Below are 14297 nucleotides of genomic sequence, written 5' to 3'. Positions count from 1 at the left end.
GTGTGTAACATATTTTATTACCTTAGGTCCCATTGCAAAATGAAAATATGGGGACCCTTGTTCAAATTGAAAAGAAAGGACTACTAAAGATACTAAAATATAAACATTTTACCTTTACAAATATTTTATTACTTATAAAATAGAGCAAATAGCTATTTATATATAAAAACATAAATTACAAAATTGCAAAAATATATTATTTTGGTGTTGTAATTTATATAAAATAATGAATAAAATATTATATTATTGTGATATGTTGATTGATTATAGGGTTTTTTGGCTTACCTTTCTCCAAATTTATTTATTATTTCATCAAAATTTACACTTTTAGCAATTTCATTTTCAAATTAAGATATTGAAAGCAAAATGAGTTGCCTTGGCAAATGCAAGATTGCAGCCAATTTTTGATAATTTTTAATTTTGAGAAGAATGTTTCTGCTGATGCAATGGTTACAGGAGCCGTTAAGAGTATTTTATAGACTGTGACAACACTGGGACATATTTCTGATAAATTATTTAGCAGTATAAATTAGAGTACATGTAAAGTTAATGAGTCTCACTTAACACTTTTTCTAAAAAGATTTAACTCTTCATACAAATGAGTCTCCTGCCTGAATTTAATTTTAAACGTCATGCAAGGGCAATTATACAATGGCAATTTAAGCTTCATATAAAAATAGTGGGTTTTTCTGTTGAATTTAATTTCTATTTATAAACCTGTGGGTATTTGCTTTGCAATGACCCAGCAATTTTCAAAACCAGAGATTCTGAACGCTTTGAAGAATTCTAATAACTTCCTGATATGCTTTATTGCAATGTCGATGTATATGCTGTTGTTTAGTAATAATTTACTGACAATATTTACTACCTGGCCGCCTGCAGTACCTGTCCCAGTGCTCAGGCCAGAGAGTTAATAATTACTGTAATTATTAGGGTCTAAAGATGGTCAGGAGGCTGGCCTCCCACCCAGGTTCCTGTGCTGTCCCACATGGAGTCCCTCTTCTCTCCTGGGGCTGTGCCCACTGTCTCTTCTGCTGCTGCCTTGGGGCCTCCCACCTTAGCACCCCTGCATGCATCCAGACACAGCCACTAGGCCAATTGCTCAGGGCCTATGCTACCTGCCTTTCTCACTGGCTTCAATCAGCAACAACCATTTATCGCTGCTCACGAGTCTGTGGGTTGGTTGGGTTCACCCGGGTAGTTCACCTGATATAAGGGTCATCTGATATCAAATCTGAAGTTAGTTCACTCGCCAGTTACACAGTAGTAAGCCAATCTCTGACATTGGGTATAGTGGAAAAAAGTAGGAATTTTATTGCAAAGCACTGAGCAAGGAGAAGAGGCAGCTAACACTATAATCCCAAACTCCTCAAAAAGGTACAATCAAGGGTTTTTATTTAGGGTTTTAGGTAGGAGTTGGGGAGCATGTGGCCTTGGGGGCAGAAGTTCTAAGAGTCCTCTGCACAGGCATGACTGTCTGTTCTATGTGTTGCATGGTGGATTTTTAGTCTTTGATGTGTAAAGTTGACAGTCGTTTTAGCTTCTCAATGTTCCTGCAAGATGCTTACTCAGGAGGAGGCCTGTCAGCAAATTCCTCTCTTATCAGCCGTCCTCCTGCTGTTCTGCAAGGCAAGCTCAGAAGCTTTGGTTATTTTGTTTCCCACGTTAACCTTGTGGGTCAAAGGCACAGTTTCACCCTAATCCAGGGAAATTTTAACTCCTTCATCCTCAGTGTCAGTTCTTCTCCATGTGGTGTGAGCTGTGGCTGCCGTCATCTGAAGTCTCAACCAGTTTGGAATGTCCAAGATGGCTCATTGGAGGTTCAACCGATTTGGAATGTCCAACATTCCAAACTGGGATCTCATGCGGGGCTGTCACTTGGACACTTCAGTTCTCTTCCCTGTAGCCTCTCCAGGTGACTCGCTTAGGCTTCCTTAAAAGTATTGTCGTTTCAGGATAATCATACCTCTTCTCCATGGTGGCTGGATCCTAGGAGTACAAAATTGGAAACCGTCCTTTTAAAGGCTTAGGACAGGAATTAGCACAAACTTACTTCTGCAGCATTCTCCTGTTTAAATAAGTCACAAGGCCAGCTTAAATTCAAGAGGAGGGCACTAAATGAGGGGAACACCAGAAGGAGTTGATTATTAGTGGCCATCGACATCAGAGATCACCACAGCCTCCTATTCCTTCTCTTTCCAGATGGAAAAGTTAGTTGTGGTTATCCTGTCTCTGTTCTCTCACTGAATGTTGGTGTGGAGGGCAGATAACTTGTGATTTTTAGTTTACAGGTCTCTGAATTAAGAGAAGGTACAGCTGAAACTTACATAGAAACTATCAGGAGATCTTGGATTTTGAGTGTTAGACCAAAGTGTTAGAAACTTTGGTTGCCTCTTTTTGGGAGGGGGTGAGGATATTTCACATGCTAAGTTAAAAGAGGTAAATATCTGTGGGCAGAAAAGTAGACTATGACAGATTGAATTATTTTTCAAAAATATTTTCTATGCTTTCGTATCAGAACCCTCAAATATGGGCATATTAGTTAACTATTGTTGCATAACAAATTACCACAAACTAGTGGCTTAAAAAAATACACGTTTATTATCTTATAGATTTTGTGGATCAGGGGTCCAGGCATAATTTAACTGGGTGTTTTGCTTCAGTGTCTCTCACAGGCTATAATGAAGTTGTTGGCCAGGGCTGGGGTCTCATCTGAATGTTCAGCTGGAAGAGTATGTGCTTCCAAGCTCACTCAGGGTATTGACAGAATTTATTTTCCAATGGGCTTTTCTCCTCGCCAGCGTCAGCTGGAGCCACCCTCGTGTTCCTTGTCATGTGACACTCTCTCCATAACAGAGCTGTCAACATGAGTAGAATTCTTCATCAAAATCAGCAAGGAAGAACATCCACTATTAAGAGACTTTCATCTTCCATTACATAATAACAGAAGTGACACCCTGTCATCTGTGCCATAGTCTATAGGTTAAAGGCAAGTCACGGGTCCTGTCCACACTCAAGGGAATTACACATGGGGTGAATATCAAGATGTGGGTTTAATTGGGGACTATCAGTCTGTCTGCCACTCCAGGCCCCTCACTGAGGGATAATCAGACTTTTTGCACCATACATTTCAGACCTGAACATGTGACTTATTTAAGCCAATGGAATGTGAGTGAAAGTGATATGTGCTCCTTTTAAGAAGGAGCTTTAAGAATTAGGGGCTGGCCCGGTGGCGCAGTGGTCAATTGTGCACATTACACCTTGGTGGCCCGGGTTTTGCCGGCTCGGATCCCGGGTGCAGACATGGCACCACTCGACAGGCCATGCTGTGGTAGGCGTCCCACATATAAAGCAGAGGAAGATGGGCACGGATATTAGCTCAGGGCCAGTCTTCCTCAGCAAAAAGAGGAGGACTGGCAGCAGATGTTAGCTCAGGGCTAATCTTCCTGAAAAAAAAAAAAAAGAATCCTCATGCGGTCTGCCACCTTCTCTTTTTTTCTCTCCACAAGACTAGCACTATTCCAGATATTGATCAGCCTGAATCCTGGAGCTGACTCACTCTAGGTATGTAAAAGGAGTAAGAAATAAACTCTGTTTGTTGAAAGTCACTAAGATTGTGGGAAGGTTTTTAACTGCAGCATAACTTAGCTGAAGCTGCCCGCTACAGCTGATCCGGGAGATACACCCTGGGGTGAAGCATCCTGGAGCTAGCAATAGTGGAGAGCCATTACTTCCCTAGACCAGGAGGGATGGGGGAGGAGGTAAGGAACCTAAGGAGTGAACCAGCTGGTCTCACTCTCCACTCTCTGATCTTGAACTGCTGCGGCCCACTGGCAGAGAGGAGAGGACTGAAAGGCAGGTCCTAGAAAACGCTAGCCTTTCTGGGACAGACGAAGGAAGGAAGAATAGCTTACAGGGGAATAAAGGGAAATGGTCAGAGAGGAAAAAGGAAAACAAAACAGTGGCGAGGTGGAATAGAGTGATAATGGATTGAACAAGTGGCCACATTGAAAGATTCTTCTCAGGGTTGCACTAATTTAAGGTTAGTGTCTATTAAATTTGGAAAATAAAATTTCATATGTGACTTAGAAAGAGAGATGTGAAATCGGCACAGACAGAGCATGAGAGTACAGTCATGAGCTGCATAATGATGTTTCGGTCAACAATGGACCACCTTTATGACAGTGGTCCCATAAGATTAGTACCAAATAGCCTAGGTGTATAGTAGACTATACGATCTAGGTTTATGTATGTACACTCTATAATGTTCGCACAATGGCAAAATTGCCTAATAATGCATTTCTCAGAACGTATTTCCACCATTAAGTAATGCATGTCTGGTATAACACAAAGAAATGACTAGTCAATAGAAAGTAAAATTGTAGAAAGAAGTTCTAGACTACCTTTCAAAGAGGCTTGGTTCTGCAGGAGAGATAAGTAATAAGAAAGTAGTTAAGGAAGAGGTGGGCTCAGAAGGGTGCTTGTTTTAACATATAAGAGTGTAGAAATATTTTTTACAAGTTCAATGGAAATGTTCTACTGGGGACTGATGATGCCAGAGAGAAGTGGATTTGTATACAAAATTAGGTCCACAACAGTATGGGATGAGATGGAATGATTACCTTTGGGTAATTTTGAGACTAGAGAGCAAAGTAAATCATTGGTTTCAGACAATTTTGCAAGTTAGAAGTCAGGAAGTTGATGAATTTCATACCTGAACACTTCCATTTTCTTCCTGAAGAAACAAAGTAGACCATCTGCTGGATGAGGTAGAAATGATATCTCAGAAACTAAATTGAAGAGGAAGTATGTGGGAGTGAGTTATTGTGACAGGTGGAAAGTTAGAAAGATGTGCTCAGAAAATACGATGCCGGGGCAGGCCCCGCGGCCTAGTGGCTAAGTTCCCGTGCTCCGTTTCGGCGGCTCAGGGTTTCAGTGGTTCAAATCCTGGGCACGGACACGGAACTGCTCATCAGGTGATGCTGAGGCAGTGTCCCACATGCCACAACTAGAAGGACCCACAGCTAAAAATACACAACTATGTACCAGGGGACTTTGGGGAGAAAAAGGGAAAATAAAATCTTAAAAAAAACTGATGCCATAATTTAAGATGACAGATGTGGAGCAGTGGGGTGACTGATAATATTTAGAGCGTGGCCATGAGAGTGGGTGGTTCAAGGTGAGTTGAGACAAAGATCATTGAAATTGAGAAGAAAGATAAGGACTCGGGTACACTTTCAACAACACTGATATTAGTCATGCTAGTATTTTTAATGGGAATGCTAGTATTAATAGTAAATAATGCTAGTATTATTAATGATAATATCCAACCCTGTTGAATGCCGCTTCTGGCACCAGGCACTGCACAAGCAGAGTAACATTTATTATTCAATTAAGTCTTCATAATGTCCATAAAATTAGTATTATCCCCATTTTACAAATGAATACATTGAGATTCAGAGACATGACAAATATACCCAAAGCCTTATAGCTAAGATAGAAATAGAAAATACTAGAAATAGAAAATAGAAATAGAAATAGAAAAGCTAGCATTTAAGACAGACATGTCTGTCTGATTATAGAGCTCAGGATATAAGTGCTAAACTAGCCTTCTTTCTAACACTGACATTTGATTTGCCTTGGGTGATGTTGAGCCTACCAGGCTAGTTGAAAATGTCACCAGGTAATGTGGTGACATAATTTGGAGACTGGTGGATGGCTGACAAAGTGTAATATAGGATACAGAGCTAGGCTGCGTACGCTGATGCAGAAAGAAAGTTTCTGTGTGAGTCTGGAAGACAAATATCCTGAAAAGAGTTGAGGAAAGAAAGGAGAATGCAGACACTTCTTCCCTCTTTCTGGTACATGGAAAATGGGTGCAATTCTAGTATCCATTTTAGGTGAGAAGCCACAAGAAAAGGTTTCTCCTGTTGGAACCACCTAGGTTTCAGGTAAAGTAAGATGAGGTTTTCTGATCTCAGAAATTCTGCCGTAAACCAAGAGGAAACCCAATTTATCAACAAGAGGCTTAGATATATAGGTTTCTTTTGGCTTCTGTGTTCCAAGCTGACTGCTAGTGAAAAGTTGTTTTCCTTTCTCTGCAAGGTCCAGTTGTAGATAATAGCTGTGGGGTGGTCAGAAGCTGAATCCTTTCGGTCCTGGTGGAATCTGATTAAATCTATTTATCTCCCACAATGGAAGACTGTTCTTCTGGCAGGCTAACCTTTGTTACCATGCAAACAACAGATAGGTTCTGGATGGATTCTTAGATGATTATTCTTTGTAAAACTACGACATTGTGATTTTTGAGGAGTAGATGTGATCATGGGCTGCATGTGTGATGCTGTGATCCTCTGGGGAGGTCGGGAAGCAATAGCAAGGTTCAAACGAGTATTCTTCATGCAAAGAATAACAAATCCCAATTCTGAAGCTCCTGATAGGTGTGAATATATAGGCTTATAAATTTTTAAAAATATGCATTACTAAGAATTTTAAATGAATAATGATAACTTCTCATACTACCTAAATGTGCCAGTTTGGAATTTATAAAGGACATTCACACTCATTTTCTCATTTGGTATTCACAACAGGGCATGGAGTTGGCATTATGGAGCCCATTGTACCATGCAAGAAATAAGATTCAGAAAGCTCGTAATTGCAGAGACTACACCTAAACCCATGTTTTCTGTTCCCAGGTGCAGTGCAATTCTCAGTTAGTCTAATCTTCTATTATTTTCTAAATGTTCTTGACAAGTAATGAATAATCAGGCACTGCTTTGGGAAGGCTAGTTTTGAAAGGTTCTTTATTTTTAGGAGAATTATGATTTGAGGAGGAGATCTGGAGATGCTTCGTACCAAGCAGCCTGTTGAGGACCTCACAGTGCTCAGGTTGCACAGCACACTCTGAGTGTCTCTTCAACTTCATCTTCAGCCCACAGGTAACATCGAGGACCTGGTTTCTCTTAGCCTCTGGCACTACCTCCTACACGAATGCTAACATCCATTCCTTTTCCAGTTGTAGATCTCAGGGGCTGGAATCTAACTAGGGTCCTGAGTAAACAAAGAGGGCTACAGCACAAAATGCTACATTGGGGCTTTTAGCCGTAGATCACTCTAGCCCTGACAAACCACTGACCTTCTGCTCCGGCCAGCCAGACGCCTGACCTTCCTCCAGAACCTTATCTTGCCATCTTTTACCCTTACGGATACATCTTCCACTATCCATTTTTCTATTATTACATTTCTCTGTATTCACCCTCCTCATTAAAGTTAATTTCTCTAATTACAGAAAAGAGAATGATTTGCTTCTCAAGTTTTCCTTCCACGTGGATTTCCTTCTCTCCAGTTCCTGCACCTCTTCTTTCCAAAGTCTTGCATTTCTGATTTCTCCTTTCTTTTGCACATACCAGACTCCTTCCTAACTTCTGTTTAATCTCTTCCTTGTTACAAGTCAACCCTTTCAAATCTCTTTTCACTTTAGTCTCCCACCTGAAGGTCCCGGGCTTTCTTTCTTCACCATCATGTCCAGAGCACACCCTTGGGGCTAAGCTGAGGGCTCTGGTTCACAGACTAGGCAAATAGCAGACAGCAGATCATGTTATCTGCCAGTCTGCTCTTCTCCTATCACAGCTGGGCCTGCTCAGAGAGCTGTCGTGATCCATCTAAACTCCTATTCTGTACATTGGCTCAGCCCATCCCTGGCATATTTTCTCGAGAATGGAAACCATTATTGTAAACACAATTTCAATGGTTGTTTGGTGGAGGAGGCAGGTTAGTGTGCGGGATGGCCGATGATAAGCATGGAGCAGAGGAAACAGAGCGGCAGGGACATGAGAAAAATGTGGATGAGAGACCAATTACTGATTTTTACTATGGGAGTGTCCCAATGCTTCACAAAAACCAAAGGAACCAGAGCAGTAAGGAGTCATAGGAATAAAGTTGCACAGATCATTTCTCTCCCGTATATATACATATATATAGCGTATATACATATATGACACTATAAATACACAGCAACATTAGAACATAAACTGATTTCGTAATGCATAAAAATATCATATCACTATGTTGTCACCTGAAACTAATATAATATTGTATGTCAATTATAATTCAATAAAAAAATTTTTTAAGAGGACATAAATTGGAAGGGGAATAAACAGAGTTCAATTGTTCTAAGTATCTACATTTGACGAATAAATGGAAACAGCATTAACATATATTAGAGCTGAATATTAGAACTGAATACGTACAAATTACACGTTCTGTTGTCTAGGGTAACCACAAAAAGATTAGTAGAGAACTGTATAACTAATAAGCTAAGAGGGAGGAAAAAAGGAATATTAAAAAATATTCAGCCAATTCAAACATATATAAGAAATAAGGAACAAAAAACAGGCAAGAGAAATGGACAAGTTGTAAGATATCAAATCTATACACAAATATGGCAACATTTCATTAACTGTTAATAGACTAAATATTATGCAAAAGGCAAAGATTGGTAGAGTTTTTAAAAAACAATACGCTTATACCAGATATACAATTTAAATATAAGGATACAGAAATATTGAAAGTAAAGGAATGAAAAAAATATATATCACTCAAATGCTAATGGAAAGAAAGCCGCCATAGCTTTGTAGTTCTAGCTCTACTAACCCTGGACAAAATAGACTTGGGGAGTGGCTAACAGCAATAAGGAGGGAAAATCCACCAATTATTTTAATTTATATATCAGTAACAAATATTGACGTTTGTCCTTTATATGAAAATGCAGTCCTCCATATTTCTAAACTAAGGATATATATGAAATAAAGTATTCTCCATTATCAGAAAAGAACATCTTTTTAACATCAAAATAAGAAATTACACTATGTCGGCTCCACTGTGCTCTCAGTTCCAAGACTCCATGGTTCTGTGATTCTGAGTTTCCATGGTTTTGCAAGCCGCTGATTCCAATCCAAGACAGTCCAGATTCTGGAGGATATGAAGCCATTTTCACTGTTCTGACTGGGAATTCCTGTGGCGATCTTTTGGTGATACTGGTGTGGGCCATGATAAAGGAAAGAAAGGTGACTTTCAAAGGAAAAGTAGCAAACAGTGAGCCAGCCCTGATGGCCTCGTAGTTTAAAGTTCGGTGCTCTCACCACTTCAGCGGCCCAGGTTCATTTCCCAGTTGCGGAACCACGCCATCCATCTGTCAGTTGCATACTGTGGCAGCAGCTCACACAGAAGAACAAATGGACGTAAAACTAGGATGTACAACCATGCACTGGGGCTTCGGGGAGAGAAAAAAAAAAAGAGGAAGATTGGCAACAGATGTTAGCTCAGGGTGAATCGTTCCCTGCAAAAGAAAAAAAAAGTAGCAAGCAGCACATCTGAGACATGTGAGAGAGACCAGATTTAGGGAGAACAGAAAGAAGAATCAGCACAATTGTTTAGTCCAGGCACTGGCATATTCAAATTTAAAATAAAATTAAAACAGCCTTTGGGAAGTTTTTGGAGAAGATTGGAAACTTCCCATGTTGCTTGGCTTGGGTACCACTGCAGTGACAGATGTCATGGATGGATGAGATGGCCTCAAATTATAAAGATTATGAAGCAGGAAAATCCAATGCATCCTTTTGGGGGAAAAATCAATGCCTTAATTCAAAGGACTTAAGAAAATATGTCAGTATAATTCAGTTGAACAAACTTGTCAACCTTCAAAATTTGAATGAAACCACCATCTGAGTTTCTTATTTGACATGAAATGATAATGTTGATTAATAGAATTGTGATTATTTGACCAAATCTCTTAACTATGGAAAAAAAATCCTGAAATATGTAACACAGAAAAGAAAAAAATAATTGACTCTGAGCAAGGTCAATGATGAAAGACAAGACACCAGAATAAAGTGGGGTAAAAACTGAGAAAGAGTAGAGAAGGGGAAACAAGCACTGTGGCACCTGGAGAATCAAAGTAAAGAAAAGAGATGTCAACAGAGGAGGAATCGTAGAATGGAAACATCAGGAAATGATATTAGGAAATATTTTTATCATAATTGGAGCCATTGACACAAATTTAAATTTCAGTTTTATGTGGACCAAAAAAACCGTTACGGTAGCAACAGATTGGAATAAAAATATTATAGCACCTATAAAGGAGAGTGTGGCAATATTTAGCAAAATTACATATGCAATTACTCTCCTGAAGCCGTAGTCTCACCTTTTGGAATCTATCCCCCCAAAACACTGGCCTATAGATGAAAAGATGTATGAATAAGTTTGCCATTGTTACAAAATTTATAACAGTAAAAATATGGAAATAACCCAGATGTCAACCAAAAGAGGCCTTGCTGAAAACAATTATGGTATGTCCACACAGTTATGCATTGACAAAACAGAAGGACATCATCTATATACTATTCTAGAGTGACCTCCAGCAAAAAATTAAGTGAAGAAGTGCAAGGCAAAAAGAGAATCTATGATACAAAGGCTTTCGTGCAAGAGATACATACAAACACATTCAAAAGACTGTTTATATTTGCAAGATGAAACACTAGAAGGACAGACCAGAACCTATAGCAAAGAGAGAGAGCAGGTTGGAGGCAACAGGGATAAAGTGAGGTTACAGTTTTCATTAATCCAGAGTTATTAGAACAGTGGAAAAAGTCCTAAGAGCCTAAAAGCACTGTAATAAGGGACAAGGGAATATACTGACAATATTATAATGTTGTAAAATAGCATAAAATAGGCTAAAGGAGAAATATTACTTATGAATAATATAATAGTTGAAGTTAAAGAAAAAACCAGATTGGTTAAATAGTAAAATGGACGCATCCGCAGTGAATTAGCAAATTAGAAGACCACAGAGTTAGGAACTGTTCCGTGTGGGCACAGGGAAGAAAACTGTGGAAAAAGACTTTTTGAAGTTAAAGAATATGGAGAATAGAGGAGGAAACGCTGACATCAATAAGAGAATTCTCAAAAGAACTGGAAAAATTGGAAATGAGGAGACTTCTCAAGGAATAACGGAAACATATTTGCCAGAATTAAAGAAAGACGACTCAAGATTTAAATGGTAAAATAGGAAAAGAGGAGTGAGAAGGAAAAGTTCACACCTAGACATTTTAGAATGAACTTTAATAAGATTAGTGACAACAAAAAGATTCTAAAGCTGCTAGAGAGGAATAGCAGATCACAAAAAGAAGACGAATCAGAATGCCATCAGACATTTCAATAGCAACACTGGATTCAAGACAATGGAATACTATTTTCAAAGCAGTAAAGGGAAAGAAGTTTGAACTATACTTTTGTTTCCGCCTGTCACTCAAAGGACACGATAAAGTTATTCCAAGACACTCAAGTCCTCAGAGAATTTAACACACAAATATCTCATTACAAACACACTCAGAAAAAGTACTTAAATTTGAAGAGAGAAATGCCATGAAAGTCTAAAATTCTCTTTCAGAATGGTAATCAAATATGTAAGAAGATTTTCAGAGAGAGGAATAAATGAAAGCTCAGAATTAAATTTTTAAATAGTTAAGAGGAACTTGGGGGGAGAGGAACCCAGAGAATATTATAACTTTTATCTGGTTAGGAGAAGATATAGATAATTTTAATGATTTCAATGAATGCAAACAGATTAAACTCACTGGTTAAAAGACAAAGATTGTCAGTTTAGATAATCAAACAAAATCTAGCTATAAATCATTTACTAGAAATGCCTTCAAATGTGATAGAAGCATAGGAAAATCTTACTAGACAGGTGCTCTCAAACGAAGTTAGTGTAACTATAGTCACATCATTTAAAAACTAGGCTTTAGGGGGGCTGGCCCCGTGGCCGAGTGGTTGGGTTCCCACGCTCCGCTGCAGGTGGCCCAGTGTTTCATTGGTTCGAATCCTGGGTGCGGACATGGCACTGTTCATCGAACCATGCTGAGGCAGCGTCCCGCATGCCATGGCTAGAGGGACCCACAACGAAGAATCTACAGCTACGTGCCGGGGGGCTTTGGGGAGAAAAAGGAAAAAGAAAAGAAAATCTTTAAAAAAATTTCTAAAAAAACTAGGCTTTAGGGCCAAAGCATTGGTGGGATATATAGTGTCATTACCTAATGATAGTATATTGAATTGATCAAGAAGATATAGCAATTCTAAACGTTTGTATACATAATTTATATTTCAATGATTTAATAAAAAAAGAATGACACTAATTCTTTCCCCAGCTTCAAGAAGATGAGAGGTTAAATGAGGCTGCTTATTAATAAGTGGTAAGGAGGACGTTACGGGAATCTGGTTGTGCAGAGGAAGTGTGCCATTTGACCTCGTCCAATGCCCAGCTTATGTGAAGGGTGTGAGAAGGTCCCCTACAAGATACATCATTCCCAAGCCCATTGCCTTGGTTGGCTCTCCCAAATGTGAGCATCCTGCTGAAGTGTCATTTCTTTATCTTAGCAAAGGATGCCACTGACTCTGGAATACAGTTGAGAAAACAGCATCAATAACTTTTCTAGGAAGCAGCTTGAGTGCAGTTACCGTCTTGGCCTGGAAGTAGAATCAGGCTTAGGAATTTACATTTCAGTTAATGGCCCAGTAAATCAGCTCAGACCTGCTCACTGCAAACAACAATGAATACAGCCAATTGATTCTTTAGGAATGGGACAGTCTCTGTGGAAATGAAGTCCTTCTTTTCCTAGCCAAACTTCTCTTCCCACCCAGCCAAGATGAATCTAAATACAGAGAAGGGAGAGAAAATGGGATGGTTATCTCTGGAATCTGGAGTATTAGTCCTGGGGCAATAATAAGATTGTATCTCTCTTCCTATGTATTATATTTTCTCCAGTTTAGAGTGAGGTAATTGATTTATGTGAATAATAGGGCTCTTGGGGCAATACGGTATAGTACAATTGTTCTTAACACTGGCTTCACTTAATAATCATCAGGGGAGCTTTTTTTATTTCTTAAATCTTTTTTAAGGTACGCTTTTTGGTGAGGAAGATTGGCCCTGAGCTAACATCTGTTGCCAATCTTCCTCTTTTCTTTTTCTCCCCAAAGCCCCAGTACATAGTTGTATATTCTAGTTGTGAGTCCTTCCAGTTCTTCTATGTGGGACGCCACCACAGCATGGCTTGATGAGCAGTGTATAGATCCATACCCAGGATCCAAACCAGCAAATCCCAGGCCACCGAAGTGGAGTGTGCAAACTTAACTGCTACACCACTGGGCCAGCCCCAGGGAGCTTTTAAAAATAAAATTGCCAGTGCCACATTCCAAAGGAATTCTCAAAAGTTTGTTGAAAATTTATATTTAAAATATAGTAATATTATGTGGTGATTCTGGATATCAGATTCTCCAGGGCTTGTTGTTGTTGAAGTTTAGTGCCTTTGAACTAATTTTAGATAATGAAGGCAAAAACACAACATACCAAAACTTACAGACTGCAGGTAAAGCAGCACTTAGATGGAAATTTATAGCTATAAAAACCCACATCAAAAAAGACAGATGTTAAATCAATAATCTTCCACCTTAAACAGCAGAGGAAAAAGAATAAACTAAACCCAGTGCAAGCAAAACACAGGCTATAATAAAGATTACAGTAGAAATAGAGAACAGAAAAACGTTAAAGTCAATGAAACCAAAAGTTGGTTCTTAAAAAGATCAACAAAATTGAGAAAATTTTAACTAAACTGACAAGAACAAAAAAGAGAAGACTCACATTACTAAAATCAGGAATGAAAGTAGGGATATTACTACTGACTTTACAAAAATAAAAATGATTATAAGGGGATTCTATGAGCTACTGTATGCCAACAAATTAGATAACCTAGATGAAATGGAAAAAAATCTTAGAAACATGCAAACTACTGAAACTGACTAAAAAACAAAGAGAAAATTTGAATAGAATTATAACAAGTAAAGAAATTGAATTAGTAATAAAAAAAATCCGCATAGAATAGTTTAGGCTCTGATGGTTTCATTGGTGAGTTCTACCAAATGTTTAAAGAATTAATACCAATCCTTCTCAAGTTTTTCTAAAAATAAAACAGGAGAGAACATTTCCTAACCCATTCTATAAGGCCAGTAGTACCCTGATACCAAAACCAGATAAAGACAGCACAATGAAAGGAAACAGACCAGTATCTCTTATGAATATAGATGCAAAATCCTAACAAAACACTAGCAAACTGAATCCAGCAACATATAAAAAGGATTATACACCATGATCAAGCAGGATTTAACTTAGGAAGGCAAGCTTATCTCAACATAGGAAAATCAATCAATGTAACACATCATATTAATAGAATAAATGATAAAAATCA

The sequence above is a fragment of the Equus asinus genome, chromosome 9 (assembly GCF_041296235.1).
Source record: "Equus asinus isolate D_3611 breed Donkey chromosome 9, EquAss-T2T_v2, whole genome shotgun sequence".
Classification (NCBI taxonomy): domain Eukaryota; kingdom Metazoa; phylum Chordata; class Mammalia; order Perissodactyla; family Equidae; genus Equus; species Equus asinus.
Note: the sequence above shows the minus strand (reverse complement) of the source record.